Source organism: Lytechinus pictus, chromosome 10, assembly GCF_037042905.1.
Source record: "Lytechinus pictus isolate F3 Inbred chromosome 10, Lp3.0, whole genome shotgun sequence".
NCBI classification, from domain to species: domain Eukaryota; kingdom Metazoa; phylum Echinodermata; class Echinoidea; order Temnopleuroida; family Toxopneustidae; genus Lytechinus; species Lytechinus pictus.
This window is the reverse complement of record NC_087254.1, coordinates 30,083,174-30,099,828: the sequence shown is the minus strand read 5'-3', so window position 1 is coordinate 30,099,828 and position 16,655 is coordinate 30,083,174.

Below are 16,655 nucleotides of genomic sequence, written 5' to 3'. Positions count from 1 at the left end.
ATCATGTGCGATAAAGTAAAAAAAAAAGAAATCATGTTCACCTTGTGCCCGCATGAATGAATGAGATGCAAGTCTGATGCCTTACCCATTGAGCTACAATATTTCCCATAGCCTTTATACTATTATTACTACGACGATGGCTCCTACTGATAAATAATACTAATTGAATAATACTACTAAAATAATACTATTACTTCTGCTATTACTACTACAACTGATTGTAATAATTATATGAAAACAAAGTAAAAACTACTTGTAGCAATTTAACAAAATCATCAAAAGTGTAAAATGTCCAGTTAGTTTCCCCTTAACTGTATCAAAATGCTAGCTAATATTAAATAAAAAAATTACATGTATAGATCAACGTGATCCTGAATTTATTGCTCGCGATCTTCCAGCACACACTCTTACACACACACACACAAACACCATGACACACACCCTCACTTACACACACACACACTCGTCTCACACATGCACACACACATGAAAAAAAAAACTTAAACGGTGGATGACATGTATAGGGTGCGTGTACCACTTTTGTTTATTTCACTATCATTTCATGAATGACATGCAGTGACAAAAAATAGAGTTGTGACTTCGGTGTTTAATTTTCTAAATCACAAGCCAAAATCAGACATCCATGAGGCCTTGTGACAACAGATGGACAGACAAACAGTGCACAAACAGATGGAAAACATGATGCTTCCAGCAACTTCACTGTGGTAGCATAAAAATCCAATCAGTTATTGCAGTAACATTTATGGTAAGTCAGACAGATTTCTTGCCAAAAAGTGAATACATAAAATATGAATAATTTGTTTGACCACATATCAAGCTTGTAAGAATCTTAATCTTACATTAATATTGCAGTGATCAACAAACATTGTCTTACTTATACCCTATAAGAATTGTTTTTCTTTTAAACGCACACTTACCTCATCGGGTGATATTCTTTCACATCTTACCCGCTGTTGTTGTCACTGGACAACAACCAACCCCACAATATGTTAACAGGCAACTTCAGAAGGGAGGGGGAACTACAGTATCTCTATGTGCAATGGCACGGTCATTTGTAACATTGTAGCTGGTCAGAAATGATGTTTTCTTAAAGTAATCGTTTGGTATGATTCATGCAGAAGAATATGACACCAAGATCATCCATTTTGGTTGAGTAGTTTCGCAGCTATATTTCTACAACCAACCAACGTCACTTTTGAGAATTTCTGTTAAAATCATGAACCAACACAACATTGAAATGGGGTTCTTGCATTCACTGAGACATGTACAAAGGCAAACAAAACTTGTGGTGAGGAGTACTGTGTATAGATTTCAGTACAATAAGTGTAGACGCAGAACTACTTGACCAAAATCAATAATCTTGGTGTTTTTCTTCATTTTTTCATGTGGGAAACTACATCGCGCTAGAAAAATGGCCCTCTGACCAAACGTTTGACTCAAAATCAATGATCATGAAAATATTGTATAAAAACAAGGCAAAAGCAATTTTGTGTCTCGCCCACTTATGAAAATAACCAGAAATATCGTGATTTGCGAGGGCACGCAAGAGAATTTTATCGAAACTTCATTGTGAAATGAGGGGGATGGAATAACACTTGTCATGAGAGCCTTGCATGTAAACTTTAATGTTGACCTGAAAATGACCTTTGACCTTACCATGTGACCTCCGACTGCAGCATAACATGCAGGTCCCCTAAGTCCATCTACCATCCAAGTTAGGTTGAAAAGCGACTTACGGTTGTGGAGTTATGTGTCATTACAGGTTTGTGACCGACGGATGACAGACGGACGACGGACGGACGACATTTGGATCCCTAAGTCTCACCTTCACCTCTGGTGGGCGAGACAAAAATATATTCTAAGCAATGAAACAAAATCGACAACATTTTGCTGAAGGTACTGAAGAAATTAAACCATTGGCTAAGAGAACAGGAACTGTCTCTATGAGATTATCAGAAGCAATGGGTTAACAGTCCCTGGTGTTGTATTCTTTCAGCGCCACCCTGTTTAGAGATAGATAATGTCAAATTCCACTCATGGTTCCTGTATTACATGAGACACAGATTCATTTTGCACTGTGTGTTTTTCCCAGTGACTGGCACATGGTCACAGCATGGCTGAGGGAATGTGGGGCAGCTGCTCGCCTTTTCCGTGGAAGTTGGGACGACTGAGAGCCTCTTGCATAACCATTCTCAACAACTGCTGCCTGTTTGGTCGGGCGACCCGCAGTCAACCGTCTCCGTCCCCCAATCTTCACTCTCCTACGAGCAATGGCAGTTGGCTGCACACTAATGCTAGGCTCAGACGCTTGTAGAATCCCTGCTCCCTTGGTCTTGGATTTTACCTTACGCCTGGCTAGATTAATACCGCTGTATCTGCCAAACATCCTTACAGCAGACACCAAGTTGGTTTGGGTTTTCAGCCTTTTGTAAGACCTTATCATTGCCTTAAAGGGCTCAGCAAATGTCTTGGGATCCTGTTTCAGCTTCTCTTCCATCTCCATGAACATTTCATGGACTCCTTCTACAAGATTATCACATTCTTGGGCTGAAATAGAAGTGGGAAATCATAGTGCTGATAAAGTGGCAAACCCAGAATTTTATTAATTAGTATGATGAACATTTTGAATGTAAAAATGTCCTTTGATATTGGAATGAATCAAAACAAGAAATAGTATTGATTTTCTTTTTCTTAATATCAAGGACATATCTATCAAAGGCCATGTGTATTAATCAAATTGTGAAATTCTGGAGCTAGTAATTATGTTGTGCCTAGAAATTATTATAAATTTCTCATTTTCAGTGTAGTTGTAGGTTACTGATTAAAGGGCATTTACATGGGCATAATACACAAAGTATTAAAGTAATCATTACAAAGTTTAAATTAATATGGACTTCTTCTAAGATATTCATTGAATGATTACTGATATAGAGAATTACATTAAATACATAAACATGTAATGTCTTGATATTCCTTACAGACTCAGTACTAAAAAAATTAACACATTCCATCAGTGTGACAAAATATGTACTACTGATCATATTACAAAACAAATGTAGATGTACAGATAAATGCATTATAGAATAAAACAGGAATCATAATTGTACTTACTTATATGTGCTCAGAGGATATCCAAGCATTCCCTCATATGCAATGTTTAGGTTGTACATGTAGTGGTCATGTTAGAATAAAACATGAAAACAAATAATGTCAAGAGTTAGATCATGCACATGGATGAAATACAACAAGAAAATAGCATGCAAATCAAGAACACTTGTCAGGCAATATGAAACAGATGATGTCATAGCTTTTAATTCCATTTTGAAGAGATATACACATGTAACGATCTGCATTTGGAAAACAGTTCATGCTGGTAAGATATGAAATGTCCATAACATGTCAGTACATACATGACAATGACAGTTTCATGAATTCAACATACATTCATCAATGGTGTTTGTGTACATACATCTATGACATCATGCAAAGACATAACAAGAAAACACTTGTTATTCACCTAAACCTTAACTGTAATTTTGTTTTCTTTCAATTGGTATGTACATTTTATCTGATTTTTTTTAAACATAAATGATACCTACAAACGAACAAACATAGAATTGAGCTCAATTACTGGTCTATATTATGGTGCAGTTCAGTGTCTTGTAATCAGTAATCTCTTGATACTGTGGCTTCTGCTACAGATGGAACACCTTTTGTCATATAGCTAAATAACTGAAGAACAGTGTTAACCCCATTTATTAAAGACACTGTTTACAAATGTGGAAGCACCATTTTAACAAATTGTCATACTTTGACTTCTGACCTGTGTTTAGATGGACAATGTTTCTCCCTGTAGACTCAGTGCTTCTGATTCAGTGTCATGTTTAAGAACTTAACAACGATAATAAAGAAAACAAAGCTATACTTACATTGGGAATTGGAGATGGATATGTTGCCATGGAGACGTCTGTCAAATGCGTTAAGCAAGTTTCCTTGAGCACGTAGACTGTCTACACGAACAAGTTGGGGATCTTGCAATCCACTATGATCTGTGGCTAGTGGAGTGTCATTCAGTTGAGGTGGTGGCGCATCTTCTGCCATGGGCTCTGAAGATTGAAGAGGGTCCAGCCATCCTGACGGAACACTGTCATCACCTTGAATTCAAGTGATAAACAAGAATGCATTTTGATCAAAATATTAGGCATTAGGCATTATTTCAATAAATGTATGCAACACATAAATTAAACATTACACAACACAGATTGATAACATACAGGTAACGCATTAAGAAATTATTTTTTTTTAAAATCAACAGTGGATTGTGGTAATTGCAAAGTCCTTTAATTCTGAATACATAAATGCAATAAAAAAGAGGAAAGCAATTTATAAATCTCATCACATTGAATTCAGAATCTCCTTGTTTTAAGTTAGTACATTTAGTTTTTATTTATGATTACAGCAAAAAAAAAAAAATAATATCCCCAGCCAAAAATTCAACTCTAAATATTCCTGAACAGTAGGCCTTGATTAGGCCTTAAGGGCATTCACAGTGATAGCTGCTCTCAAAAAATAAATCAAAATTATATTTTTTGTGCTTTCAAGTTAAATCCAACAACATATAAGCAATTAAATCAAGTCAAAAGATATTCAAAACACCTTCTCCATCATACTGTATAGTTAGAATTGCACATGGAGTTAGAAATTGCCAATACCATGGACAGAGGGGAATCATACATGTGGCCCAATGATAGTGATATCTCAAACTGCATTTGACTTGGTATTTAAATTCAAAATGTTTACAACGAAAGCTCAATTTTTCTTACGTCCAGTTGCGATTCTTAGCAACAATGTTCTTTCAGAAGCAGATGTTGGAAGGAAGTTGTTTGATGCCACTTTGAAGTGCCTCACAATGGCCCCTTGATGTTTGCAGGCACCCCCGGTGACCCCTTCATGGCACGAACACACACCAACAGCATACCTGCCAACCATTCCGATTTTGGCGGAATTATACCGATTTTTTAACCTCCATTCCGAATTCCGAATTTTAAAACCAAAATTCCAATTTTGGGGTTAATCAATATAGTGTTGAAATTATTGAAACGGCTGTATGATGCGACTAACGCATGCACGGCTGTAAGAAGCGACTAACACATAAACAACTGGAGCGCACGGCTACGCAAATGCGCTTGCTACACAGAGAGCGACTTTAAACGGCGCGCAAACACTGCGAAGTGCGCAGTTCCATTGCAAATGCATGTGAAAATAACGAGCGTACACGCAACGGCCGCACTTATGGCGCTATATTATATTAGCGTTGATTTCCGGAAAAAAATGGCGGCTGACATCGGCTCGCGAAAGTGCCAGTTTTTAGTGAGGACATGTTTTCACAATCCACGAAGATCGCAAAAACCGTGAAAAATTCACCTTTTTAGACCCCTTGTTTCCTAACTACGATGTTCAGAATTACCGATGGGGATATTTTTGACTCGAAATATGGTGATTTAGGTTTAGAAAATATCACCTTTTGTTTGAGGTTTTGCCCATGTCGCCGGATGATTTTGTGGTGTGGGAGTGAGTTAGTGAATGTGTAGTGAATTATGTCTAGAGTGTGTTGGTGTCTTGGTGATTTCAGTGGCATATTGCTGAGCTTCTGCTGCCGATCGAACGGCTGAGCTGCACTCCCGGTACCGTACCCACCTACCTCCGGCCCGCGCAGCCCGGCCGTCCGCGCACTGACAAAGTTGCTCTAAGTTAGATCTATCCCTACGCAATTTTAACATTGATCTGTACTTTATTTTCGAATAATTGTCAAATTTTTGAGGAAGAAAGGAGATTATCAACTTTAGATCTCAAGCTGAGCTGACCGCCAAATCTTTACTTGCTTCGCTTGCCTAAACTCCCGGCGCCCGCTGAGTTGCTGACCCTCAGCCTCCCCGGCGCACCTCATGTGCAGTGTGGGTGCGGGTTGGGCGAATGCAGCCGTTAGTTTCGGCTCCGTTTTTGTCATGGCTGAAAATTTGCTAACTAATTTATACCAACAAGCACTTATACAATTAAGGTTTTGTCCTCAGTCAGTTACTCCTGTGTGTTGAAATAACATGAATATGATTGTCAATGTTTGGCTTATTTTCTCTTGATGCATGATATTGATAATGATAGGCTGGATACAATTAAATGTTTGATTTTTGGCATGTCAGTTTTTAATACAGTAAGTTAGGCCTAACTTAGATCTAAATTCATCATAAAAATGTGCCTTGGCCCAAAACTCAATTGAATTCTTTAATTTTTTCAAATTAAAAAGAGAATCTGTGGAGATGAAGACTTGCAGCAATCTCACTTTCCACAATAGAGGGCTTTTCAAAAACTTACTCAAAATTAAAGCTTTTGAGAGCTCTGGTGAACAAGAAAAATTATTCCTAAGGCTAAATCTATATAGCTTGAAATGAAAAAAAATCACACCTCAATGAAACTAGGTGGGGTTTTTTTTGTCACAAAAGTGATATTTAAAGACTTTTTTTCATTTTTAATTGCCAAATGATATTAAATTATATAAATGTAGGCTCTACAGGTAGGTCATCCTCTGGTGTGGTAATGAGTGTAAATTTGCTTTAAAAAGTGTAGGGAAATGCTTTTTTTTACATGCTGAAAATGCAAAGAGTCCCTACCGTTGGAGCGGGCCGGACACCCGCTCGGCGCCTTCGTAGTTTTGATACTGATTTTTTATTGTCAAAGGTTGGCAGGTATGCAACAGCCATGTCAACAGTGTAATGACATTGACGATCACTCTGGCTTGTGACCTGGTAGGTACTCTCCCCAGTCTGGCAGTAGTAATAGGAGAAATTAAACAATGTAAAGTGCTATAATATTTTTGAAACCATTTTTAATTTACTCATATCCATTTTTCAAATAAAATATCCTTCCACCATGTTTTTATGTCAAATAGCTTGAAAATAACAGGTAACTGTTTACACTTCTCGTTTTTACATTTCATCTATCATTCACAAGATAGAAATGTAAAGCAATGCATTAAATGATTCTCAGATTTTATGTGCATTACTTCAGGGAATTAGAAACTACCACACCTTTTCAAATCAAAATCCAATGACATTTTGTTTTTACAGGAACCACAAGGATTATAACTTATACAAAATGTTAATTTGTAGTGAAATGAAATATACAGAACACTTACTTTGGAAATGTCGTCTTTGCTGATGTTCAATCCGCGATGACGTTCGATTCTCCACTTCAATGGCCGTTAGTTCACAACTGCCAGAAGTCTTCTCTGGTAAAAGCCTTCAAGCCTGCAGAGGATGAAGTCTACCAGTTGTGGCACATTGAAGGCTTTGGAACGTTGAAGGATGGAATCCTTCAGGACCCTCATGGCAGCTTCGGCATAATTGTTTGTTTGATTGGCCCGAATCCGAAGCCCCAATCTAAATGCCTGGGCCCACACCTGTCGTCTCTCGTATAGGGATTCAAGGTATGCTCCATACCCACGGTACCTTAATGAATTACAAGAATCATGATACTACATCCTTTAACACAAAACCATATTCAGAATGAACTGCTAACATATATTTTTTTTTACGATTTAAAGTTTTTTTTAATTGAAAGTTACACTACTCTTTCTTATATTTCAAAGTCATCCCGTAGAACATGTACTTATTGGTATTATTCGAAGTGGTTTAATTTTTGTGAATGTCGTGAGTCAGTTATTGCGATAATTCTCAATTTGGATGATGTGTAATCACAGTAATGAATGTACCACTAAAATAGCCCAAAAAATAGGACTCACAAATTTTTAAATTTAGTCCAAAACCATGAAAATATTGGCATACACAGATTTGGACCTAACGTTTTGTGATGTAAACATTTTATTAGTCTCTGTCTTGCCCTAGAAGAAACCTTATATGTAAATTTCTTCACTGCTTCAACCTCTCTCTCTTCTCTGAATGCTGCTCCTCTCACAAGACAATTGAATGAGAGAAATGATATTTTTACAAACAAATGTCACATCAATGTACATAAAAATGTAAAGACTACTTTTGTGACTTCATGCTCACCGTACAACAGTCGGATCACTCCTTGCATGATTGTATGCTTCTTCAACTGTGTGCGTGTCCTTGGCATACATCATCTGCTTCACATGCAGAAATAAGCTCTGGCGGTGATCTTTACTGATTCCATGCTTGCTGTCCCACAGCCATCGCCAGACAGCTTGCAAAAGGTGGAATATGCAAAGAAGAAGCGTGGACTTCGGGAATACCGCATGGATAGCCTTCCTCTCAGATGAGCAATCATCTGTGATGAACACTGCTGGGCCCTCATCACCATTTCCTCCAAACGCATCAACGGGCAGAATTGTTTTCAGGAGATTCAGGCCTTCAGTGATCGTCCTCTCTTGCTCATTTGAGGTTATAATAACACCTAATGGAAGGCCACCTGATGAGCTGTGGGTCAGCAGCAGGAAGATCCTACTTCCATGGCGATCAACATTACCTGGCAGTAAACATAATGACAACACTTATTTAATTATATATACCAATTGATATAATAAAACAAGAACTCATATAAAGAGGTTAAGTACAAGGGCAATGTAATATTTTTCATCGGGGGTGGGGGTTGGGAAAGTTGAGCAAATAGAAAAGGGGCATTTTTATGGGCAACTTACCCTAAAAAATATTAGGTCGAGGTGCACATTTACATGGATCAAAAAGTGGAGGGATGGGGTAGAGAATGTCCCCTTGTTCCGCTGCCACAGCAATTAAGAAGACTTTTGTATCAAGTTCCCATAAAATAAGCCTTACAAGAAATATCATAGCCCTCAAGCTATTACTAGCACATGATAATTCTGTGTTTTAATGCTTTGAAGAATATACATCTATATTACATTGGACCATAGGCCTACCTGTAGACTCTATGAAAACAAGCTCACTGCTGTGACCAATCATAGAGTAAACACGCTGCATCAATGGCGTGCAAATAGCAATGATCAGATCCTCATTGCTGGTTCTCTCCATCTTTGCACACGTCATTCCAGCCTCGGCATTGTATTTAGCAATGACCTTCTCCTCCACTGAAGCTATCATATCTGCTCCATCTGAGGAACCATAGGCCCGTTGGAAAATCTTGTAATAGAGTCTCTAAAATTAAAGATTTGTAATAAAGCATTCCTTTATAAAGAGCAATATTACAGAGTCCATCTTCATTGTTATTCACCTCTTGGTGTTCCATGAAATTATAAAGCTATGGATATTGTACAGATTGTATGTTGCATATCATTTCTGATGTTGGAATATCAACCCGTTTGCTATCCCTTGTAAAAAAGTACTGCGATTACCGCGGTACTACTGCGGTACTACCACAGTACTACTGCGGTACAATTGAAGTACTTGTAGTACCGCGGTACTACCGCGGTACTACCGTGGTACTTATGCAGTAGTACCGCAGTACAATTGAAGTACTTGTAGAACCGTGGTACTATCGTGGTACTACCGTGGTACTTATGCAGTAGTACCGCAGTACAATTGAAGTACTTGTAGAACCGTGTGTCAGGAAAGAAATTTAATTATAGAGTATTTCAGTTGAGTTCAGACATGTGTTTAAAATATTTACTTGGTCCAGCTTATGGTAGGCCTATAGACAATTGTATATGTACATATGTTTTGAATGTTTCAAAAGCAAGCGTTGGGAACGTTTGATACCCCCCCCCCTAGAGTCCAAGATCAGGTGGATGTCATATTTTGTTCAAGTGTTAGACATATTTCGTACTAGCTAAGCATCTTCATACAGGTGTCATAAATAGTTAATACTGTGCTTTAGCATTGAAGAATGTAGATGTACAGATGCACAGGAAGTCTTTTTGTTATTAAGAATGTGTTGCTTTATGCACTCATCTGCTATAAAAATTCTTTGAATTACGTTATAGAAATTTTACAGTTATTCCTAGTAACGGTAGGGTATATTAGGAGGTTAGTTTCAATAATTCAAGGAGAACCACCTAAGCTAGCATAGACCACAGATGTTCGTGTAGGCAGTCTAAGTTATAACTGAGGGACTACGTCGGTGACGAGATAACGACCCCAGCTGCCGCCGGTTCTCCACCGACATGATTGGTCAAAATTCATGTCATCATTGGGGGCTTGATCTCGTCCACTAATTCGTTGAAGCCACATCTCTGATCTGGGGGTTACTCATCAAAGGGGCAACACAGTCTGCGGAGGCCGAGGCCGAGTGGAAGAGACATCGCTAGCTGCGGAGGCCAGGAACTGGACCGACCACCAGGGCCGAGTGGGGCATGTCAGGCCAGATGAGACGATGGGGGCTAGAGTCAACGATTACCGTTAAGTTAAGTTGTATTTTGTTTTATCCATGTACATTTTCATGTACAAATTATTGTAAAACCATCAAAAGAGAACATCAGAAAGATTGAAGAGATATGATTAAATCTTTTTAATAACTGTATTTATCAGTTTCACGTATTCTTTTTTGGTGTCAAGCAGCAGTAAGTAAATAATTAAAAAAAAGTCACTTCCCACGTGACAATTTGGAGGTCCCACCGAGACACTGCTGCTTGAAATAATTCAAAATTATTTAGGAAAGAAATTAATCTGTGGTCATCTTTCCAAATGGATACTTTATTGATGGTCTATTGGTAATAGCTCTTAAAAGTATTTCTCCCCAAGGTGTGCATTGAAGCCTTGGTACTAATCATACTTGCTATGCTTGAATTTACATTTGGATAGTACGATGAATTATTGTGGGAAATTTTCAGTGAGAAAATATACTTCATACCTTTTTTCGGCCGGGTAAACAGCATTTAGGGAAAGCAGGCCCTGTTTTAATGCTATGGTATATAGTGGGCTGTTGGTCGTTAGGATAAAGGATATGTCGGGAAGAACTGTTTGTTCTTAATTCACATAATTACTGTCTATTCTTACGGGTAACTCGTTGGCAGGGTAGCAAGTATTGTATGTTACAGACTGTGAATTTGTATGTGTGAAGTGGGCTTTGTTGTTCGCATGGTTGAATAATTGTATGCTCGTGGAGATACGATTTCTAGTGCGGTGCTTGTACTAGGGTTCGGCATTTGGTTGCCAGGTTAAAGCTATTGTTGCTTTGTTTTGCGGACGCCTTTCACAATTCAAGTCTGGTTGCTAGGTTTTTGGAATTCATTCAATATGGCTAGCATAGAGAAAATGAAGGAGTTTTCTACTTTAGGTAGGGAGATGGGACTTAGTGGTGGCGAATTGAGTAGTTTTGTCACAGATTCGATGGAACGTGAACGAGAACGTGAAAAGGAAGTTCATGAATTGCGCTTGGCCCAAATTAAAATTGAACAGGCAAAATTAGAGGAACGCCCTCTTGAGTTCAGTGGGATTAAGTTGAAGGTAGGAAAGTTTGACGAATCAACTGACAGTTTTGATTCTTACATAACAAAGTTTGAATTGTTAATGGATAGTCAGAACGTACCAAAACAAGTTAGGTGCTTGCATTTAATTTCAAATCTGACTGGAAAATCGCTGGATGTAGTGAATAGAATGAATAGCACTGATCGCACCGATTATGATAGGGTAAAGCGTGAGCTTATGGAATATTTCCATCTTACTGAGAATGGTTATAGAAAGAAATTCAGGTCGGTAAGACCAAATAGGGAAGAGCGCCCAAAACAGTTTGCTGTTCGGATGAAAGGATACTTTGATAAGTGGTTGGATTTGTCTGGTGTTGGTGATTACGATTCCCTGGTCGATTTGGTTGTTAGGGAGCAATTTTTGGATTGTTGCCCCAGAGAGGTAGTTGGATTCTTGAAGGAAAGGAATTGTGGGAAGTTACATGAGATGGTTGAATGTGCTGAGATATATGTGCATGCGCATGGATTGCATACTTTCATTGGTCATAGAAATGATAAATTCAATCCTAAGAATCAGAACCAAAGACAGAATCAAAATCAGAAACAGAAATTAAGTCAGATCCATAACACTAAATCAGTATTAGGTCCACAGGCAGATAGGAAGCCCAAGTATGCTAGTTCAACGAAAAATAGCACAAAACCTAGCTATGGTAATAGCGGTACAAAGAATGGGTGTTATATGTGTGGTAGTCCGAATCATTTGAAATGGAATTGTCCAATGAAGCCCATAGTTCATTCAGCTCAGGCTATGAGTGTGGAGGACACTCCACTGGATAGTGTTAGGTCAGAAAATTCGGGTTTACATTTGAATAGGAATGAGAATTTTATGTCAATAGGAACTTTGCGTTCAGACGATAGGGCTAGTAGTCAGTCAAAATCCACTGGATTTGTTGAAAGTTCGGCTGGATGTGTTCTCATAGGCAATCCAATGATTACAGTTCCGTCAGAAAGTGAGAGTGTTGAAACGCTTGGTATGGCATACGATGAGGTTGGTGCAATGATTGATGATATGCCAGTTGTTTCGGGTAGGTTGTTACCCAAGAACAAGCCTGTTTCCGTGCTGAAGGATTCTGGGAGTAGTACAAGTGTAGTGAGAACGAGTTTAGTATTAGACAATCAGTTCACGGGAGTGATTCAGTTAGTTAGGCTGATAGATGGTACTCTGAGACGTTTTCCTAGGGCAAAGGTCATGCTCGATAGTCCCTATTTCATTGGAGAGGTCAATGCATTGTGTGTGCCTAATTGTTTGTGTGACGTCATTATTGGTAATGATGTGAAGGGGGCACGTGAGCCCAAGGATCCTGACTTGCAATGGGTGCCTAGTATAGATCGTAAAGAGAATATACATGATCGCATGTCCAAAGTTGATGTTGATAGTACGGAAGATATTCGAGTTTCCGAAGTTGTTCATGTGCAAAGATCGGAAGTTGTGTCTGGTTCGAACGATGATCGGGTATCCGAATCTGATGTGCAAAGTTCGGAAGTTGTGTCGAGTTCGGAAGATAATGTTCGGGTTTCCGAAGTGAGTGAGTTGATTCCGAAAGTTGAGATTTTGGATGATGTATCTTCATGCGTGGATGAGGCTATGGCTGTTGAATCTAGGGCACAACAGGAAAATAAATCTAAACCTAAACAGGAATCGAGAGTGAAAGACTCGGGAGTGAAAGTTAAATCGGAAGACTTTTTGCGAGAGCAAAAGGACGATTTGTCACTTCAGGCTTTGTGGAGTAAGATGAGTCATTGTCAAGAAAGGGATGAGAGAAATCCAAGTGTTGATGCTGATACTTCCAATGAGGTTGGAGATGAGGAAGATATGACGGATGAGTGTATCAAAGATACTCATGATATGCCAGGCCCATTTCAGAGGGGCTTTGTGAATCATGTTCATGATCCTAAGGATGAGGTTCGAGAATTGTCATGCGAATACCAGGATGTATTCACGATCATTCCTAAGCGAACTTCAGTGGCTGAGTGTAAAATTAATTTGACAAGTGATGGACCTGTTCGTTCTCCCCCTTACACTAGAGTACCCCAAGTTGTCGAGGTTGAGTCAATGCTGAAGTCAAGGGTTGTCGAGCCTTCGGATCCGTCTTATGCGCATCCGATTGTATTGGTTAAGAAACCGGATAGTTCAGACTGGTTTTGGATAGATGTCCGGCACCTTAACAAGATAACCGTGTTTGATCCCGGGTCTATATCAAATGAGCTGGTGTGAGAGAGCTTTAGTTCACTAGGATGTTGACAATTACGGATATATGGTTCAAAATATATTTCATAAACATTAAATACTTATACACAATATTATACACTGCTCGTTTTCGTAAAATAAACATTTTATATAATATCTGTGCACTTATGAATAGTAATATTTTCTATATTCCTGTCGTGTAAAAGAAGCCATAAGGCCAATTTTTTTTATATATATGTATACAATGCTTTGTTTGATGCATAAGTATTTTGCAGATATTCATGATCTTTTTATCATTTATTCCAGGTATCCTTGGATCTTCGAAGCTAATCACAATCGCAACTCAATTACAATTCGCGATTAGAAATTAGAATAGGGATTTACGTTAGTAGGGCTTACCTGTGAATTTAGTTAGAATAGGGAAACTTATAGGTCATTTAGTTCAGGAAGTTAGGAAATAAGATTGTAAAATTATATTTTTGTTGTACTTTATATAAAATATGTATGCAATGAAAACAAAACGGAAAGAGTCGCTTGTTCGTAAGAAGTCTTAAACAAAAAAAATCTTAAAGAGTTATTGATATTCTAAAACAGGCACTTTCATTGTACAAAATACATATTTATGTGTTAGAATATGCTGTATTCGTACAAGTGCTATTCAAATTCGTTTAATGAAAATATTGCGAATCAGTAACTGTGTTTGAAATATAAAATTTGTTTCTTTAATCGATTATTTAAAAAAAATAAAATTAAGCAAGAACATAACGTTGAATTCAAATATGTTAAACATGAAACGGTTGAAACTTTGTAACCATTTTTGAAGTAATTTATGTACACAAAAATATGAATTTTTGAAAACTGAATGGCATTGCAATAATTTTAATTTACTTGAATGTTTAAAAAAAAAATGCTGATTTTGAGAAGAATACTGATTTTACATACATAAAGCAATGTTTTAAGGATTATGAAGTACTTTCATTTATTGAAATATACAATGCTATGAAAGTGGTAACAAACACTGCACTTTGTTTTAAAAGAAGTTGTGTTCGGAAAGATTACTGAATTTAAACAGTTATTTGACAAAGCAAAGTAAGAAAGGATTGTAAATTCTAATGCGCTTTGCAGAATTTAAATGATATTTTGAAACTGAAAGTGAAATTGATCTTTTACAAAACTAAAAAGCTTAGATGATTTGATATGAAATGGTTTTGTATAATGCATTTGGCATATATGTTATGCTGGTATAAAAATCGATTATTACTTGTGTTTTTGGAAATAGTGTTATGAAAGCTTAGTCAATGCTTTGAAAGTAAATTTCTTTAACGGATGTAATTCAGGTTCCCTTAATTTCATCTTAAGGTGGGGGATATTGTCAGGAAAGAAATTTAATTATAGAGTATTTCAGTTGAGTTCAGACATGTGTTTAAAATATTTACTTGGTCCAGCTTATGGTAGGCCTATAGACAATTGTATATGTACATATGTTTTGAATGTTTCAAAAGCAAGCGTTGGGAACGTTTGATACCCCCCCCCCCCTAGAGTCCAAGATCAGGTGGATGTCATATTTTGTTCAAGTGTTAGACATATTTCGTACTAGCTAAGCATCTTCATACAGGTGTCATAAATAGTTAATACTGTGCTTTAGCATTGAAGAATGTAGATGTACAGATGCACAGGAAGTCTTTTTGTTATTAAGAATGTGTTGCTTTATGCACTCATCTGCTATAAAAATTCTTTGAATTACGTTATAGAAATTTTACAGTTATTCCTAGTAACGGTAGGGTATATTAGGAGGTTAGTTTCAATAATTCAAGGAGAACCACCTAAGCTAGCATAGACCACAGATGTTCGTGTAGGCAGTCTAAGTTATAACTGAGGGACTACGTCGGTGACGAGATAACGACCCCAGCTGCCGCCGGTTCTCCACCGACATGATTGGTCAAAATTCATGTCATCATTGGGGGCTTGATCTCGTCCACTAATTCGTTGAAGCCACATCTCTGATCTGGGGGTTACTCATCAAAGGGGCAACACAGTCTGCGGAGGCCGAGGCCGAGTGGAAGAGACATCGCTAGCTGCGGAGGCCAGGAACTGGACCGACCACCAGGGCCGAGTGGGGCATGTCAGGCCAGATGAGACGATGGGGGCTAGAGTCAACGATTACCGTTAAGTTAAGTTGTATTTTGTTTTATCCATGTACATTTTCATGTACAAATTATTGTAAAACCATCAAAAGAGAACATCAGAAAGATTGAAGAGATATGATTAAATCTTTTTAATAACTGTATTTATCAGTTTCACGTATTCTTTTTTGGTGTCAAGCAGCAGTAAGTAAATAATTTAAAAAAAGTCACTTCCCACGTGACACCGTGGTACTATCGTGGTACTACCGTGGTACTCCTAATCACTAAATATGGCTCAGAATATGCTTATTATCTGTATCAACATCCATTTTTACTAAATAAACTGGTTTTTAACATTACAAATTGTGATAGCCAACAAATTCCTCATGTATTTCTTGGTTTTTAATTTCTTATGTATTTGTTTGATATTATATTTTTTTTGTTTTTCTTTTTATGGAAAAAATATTGAACATTATTCAACAACTTTTAGCCCCAAATCAAATGATTGCAGTGATGAAAAAGAAAAATAATGAGGGTTTTGACTATTCTTTGAAAAAAAAAACAATTCCCACAGGATTTGTACACAAATCACAAAATTTGGCCAGTTATGGTCTGCACTGACTAACTAAAAGCTCGTAATTTCAGAACAGTATACCCGTTCATCACAAACGTAAAATTGGTCTCAACAGATGCACAAGACTTCAATGAAAAAACTCATGAAGTTAGTGATCTATAATTAAGCTACACGGGATAATTGCATTTTGGTACAGAGGCTACTACACAAATAATTTGTAATGTAACGGTGCAATTTTTATTACTAAAATTGGACCAAAAATGTACTCTCCTTACCAGGACTCAATGTACAGATTTGAATAGAATGATTTGAAGAACACACACACTGAAGTATAAAAGA